Genomic DNA, 3,649 nt, shown 5'->3' on the forward strand with positions numbered 1-3,649 from the left:
ATATTCTAAATTTTTTTTCTTCAGTTTTTAAACTATTTTTGTAAGTTTTAAATATTAAAAACAATAATATATATCTATATATATAAGTGTTTAAAAATATATATTTATTATTTTTAAGAATTTTATTTATAAAATATAAAAATATCTCTATCTTAAGTTTTTTTTAAAAATATATTTTTTTATATATAAATACTTTATATAATTTAAAATTAGAAAAAATAAAAAAATAAAATAAAACATTGAGCCTGAAAATTTGAACCTGCATACCAATTTTGAATCTGCACTCCATGGGACCGTATGGATGCAGTGCCTAGACCTCATGCAATCGCATGAGTAGGTCTGACACGTCTGATCCTAGTACGACACAATTAGGGTTACGGTTTTATTAATAATTATAATTAATTAATTAATTAGTAATTAGGGTTTAGTTATTGAATATTTAGTTTTAGTTTTACTTAATTTTATATCTTAAGTTTTAATTAGTTTTATTAATTTATAAACTAGTACCTTTTTAATAAATAATATAAAAATAATATTTTTATAAAAATAAGTAATTTTATCATTTTTTTGTTTCTTTTTATAAATTGTATATTTTTATCGTTTAAGCTTTTAATCGTAATTTGTATTTTTATCGTTCGTAATTAGTTTTAAACTTAGTTTTTGCCGTAGTTATTTTATACTTCTAGATTTTTAGGCTTTGCCATAAAATTCCTTAAGTGCTTTTTCTTTAGATTAAGATTTAGGCGCTTTAGAATTTTGCGACGCCGTTTATAGATTTTAGTACTTTTTAAGTAATTTCCGTTTTCTGTTTAGAATTCCTTTTAAGCTTTAATACCTTTAGACGCAAGTTTTAATACTTAGTTTTTAGACTTTTAAGTTTTGACGCTTACTTTCTTATTATTATTTTTTCGACTTCTTATTTTTTCGACGCGTTTTTTCTTTTTCATTTCTACGCTCTAGTTTTTAGGACATAAATTTTTATCTTCTTTAAATTTCGACGAAAAATTATTTTAAGCGGTTAAATTGATAGACATCCAAAATTTTCTGGTTCGTAGTAATAGTTGGATTTGTTAGTGGCAAGTTGTGGGCTTCCGATTTAAAGGGTCCTGGCTACCTGCTGCATCTATTGGCTATTCGAAACGTGGGCAAAATCAGAAAAGTCTACTAATTTGATAACTTATATAATTTTTATCTTTATAACCAATAGGATATTCAGTGAATGCACCGAGCAAAACGTTCACCACCTTTCATACGTTCACCTCCTGTAACTCGATCAAGACATCTAGCCAATATTGTTGCCATTGATTTTTCTTTATAATCATCATCTAGTCGAACGAGTACTCCAATTCAAATTTTTGATAATCCATTTTTTGAACCTGACCTCACAATTGAGAACCCGGAGGATATTCAAGGACAATTCAGAGATCCTGAACCACTAATCATTCCTCCTGAACAACAAATCATACAACCAGAGATTGTCGAGGAAGAAACCATTAAATCAGAATCCTCTAGTGATTCAGATTCAACAAATTCAATCATGGAAAATCAGGAACCTCCAAGTACGGAAGATCGAATGAGAGCCACATGCACGGGCCAAGGTCATGCCATTACTCAACCAGACATTAATGCACCAGATTATGAAATCAAAGGACAAATCCTATACATGGTAACTAATCAATGCCAATTTAGTGGTACGCCAAAAGAAGATCCAAATGAATATCTTCGAACTTTTAATAGGATCTGTACTCCATTTAAAATCAGAGAAGTTGAGGATGAACAGATCTATCTCATGTTGTTTCCCCGGACTTTAAAGGGAGAAGCCAAAGATTGGTTAGAATCGTTACCTGAAGGAGCGATTGATAAATGGGATGTTTTAGTTGAAAATTTTCTTAAAAGATTCTTTCCGGCATCTAAAGCCGTGAGACTTCAAGGAGAAATTGCTACGTTCACACAAAAGCCAAATGAAACATTATATGAGGAGTGGACAAGATTCAGAAAGTTGTTAAGAGGATGTCCTCAACACGGTTTAGACACTTATCAAATAGTGCAAATATTCTACCAAGGATGCGACGTTGCTACACGAAAATACATCGACACAGCAGCTGGTGGTTCCATTATGAAGAAAACCGCAACTGAAGCTCACAAAATTATTGATAACACAGCCTCCCACTCACATGAGTGGCTTCAGGAAAAAGATATTTTTCGTTCATCTAAAGCGGCTAGAGCCGATTCTAGCCATGACTTTGATTCCATTTCCGCAAAGTTAGATGCTTTCGAGAGACGAATGGAAAAGATGACTAAATATATTCACGCAATACGAATTAGTTGCGAATAGTGTGGAGGACCACATTTGACAAAAGATTGTCTCAGTGTTGAACAAACAATGGAACAAAGAGAGAATGTTTCATACATGAACCAAAGGCCTGGAAATAATTATCAACCGCCAAGACCAAACTACAATCAAAATCAGAATTATAACCGAAATGTTCCATACAACAACCAACAAGGTCCTAGCAATCAACAAGTATCTAATAATACTTACAATCAGCAAAGACCTATTTTTCCAAATAAACCACCAAAAACTGATGATAAAAAGCCAAATTTAGAAGATATGATGTCGAAGCTAGTTGAATCTCAAACGCAGTTTTTCACATCTCAGAAACAAAGTAATGAACAAAATGCTCAAGTATTTAGAAATCAACAAGCTTCAATCCAAAATCTGGAATAAGAAGTGAGCAACCTAGCAAGGTTAATTGGTGAAAGAAAACCGGGGAGTCTACCTAGCAATACAAATGCTAACCCCCGAAATGAAACAGCTAAAGTCATTACCACAAGAAGCGGTATTACACTTAAAACACCTGAAATGCCTATAATTTCTGATGACTCTATTCCTACTACACAGGCACCACAGCCTGAGCAAGATAAGGAAACAGAACCGGTAGTTGAAAAGGTTAATGAAGATAACACAGTTAAGGCAAAGCCTTATGTTAAACCATACCAACCACCGTTTCCTTACCCGAGTAAAATGAGAAAAGAAAGACTTGAAGCCGAGCAATCCAAATTCTTGGATATGTTTAAACAAATAAATGTAAATCTTCCTTTCATTGATGTGATTTCAGGAATTCCAAGATATGCTAAATTCCTGAAAGATCTAATAACAAATAGATGGAAAATGGAAGAACTCTCGGCTGTTACAATGAATGCTAATTGTTCTGCAGTGCTGTTGAATAAGATACCAGAAAAACTCTCTGATCCTGGAAGTTTCACAATTCCATGTTTTCTGGGTAGTCTTAATTCAATAGAAGCATTGGCAGACTTAGGTGCTAGTATAAATTTAATGCCGTATTCACTATACACTAAACTAGACCTCGGAGAATTGAAACCAACACGAATAACATACAACTAGCCGATCGATCAGTAAAATATCCTAGAGGGATAATGGAGAACATGCTAGTTAAAGTTGGTACTTTAGTATTTTCAGTAGACTTTGTTATTCTGGACATGGAAGAAGATTCTCGAGTTCCTCTCATATTAGGAAGACCATTCTTAAACACGGCTAAAACAATAATAGACGTGTTTGGTAAGAAACTGACCCTAAGTATAGAGGACGAGAGTGTTACCTTTTCTGTTGATAGAGCCATGCAACAAC

At 32.8% G+C, this 3,649-nt stretch overlaps 1 non-coding gene across 1 annotated transcript; it reads right to left on the reverse strand.

The window, feature by feature from the left end:
* Positions 1–1,921: 1,921 nt before the first annotated feature.
* Positions 1,922–2,028, reverse strand: LOC139894794 (small nucleolar RNA R71). The gene has a single exon (XR_011775277.1). It is a non-coding gene; the product is annotated as a small nucleolar RNA R71 (small nucleolar RNA).
* Between the last annotated feature and the right edge of the window lie 1,621 nt (positions 2,029–3,649).

The sequence above is a fragment of the Rutidosis leptorrhynchoides genome, chromosome 2 (genome assembly GCF_046630445.1).
Source record: "Rutidosis leptorrhynchoides isolate AG116_Rl617_1_P2 chromosome 2, CSIRO_AGI_Rlap_v1, whole genome shotgun sequence".
Classification (NCBI taxonomy): domain Eukaryota; kingdom Viridiplantae; phylum Streptophyta; class Magnoliopsida; order Asterales; family Asteraceae; genus Rutidosis; species Rutidosis leptorrhynchoides.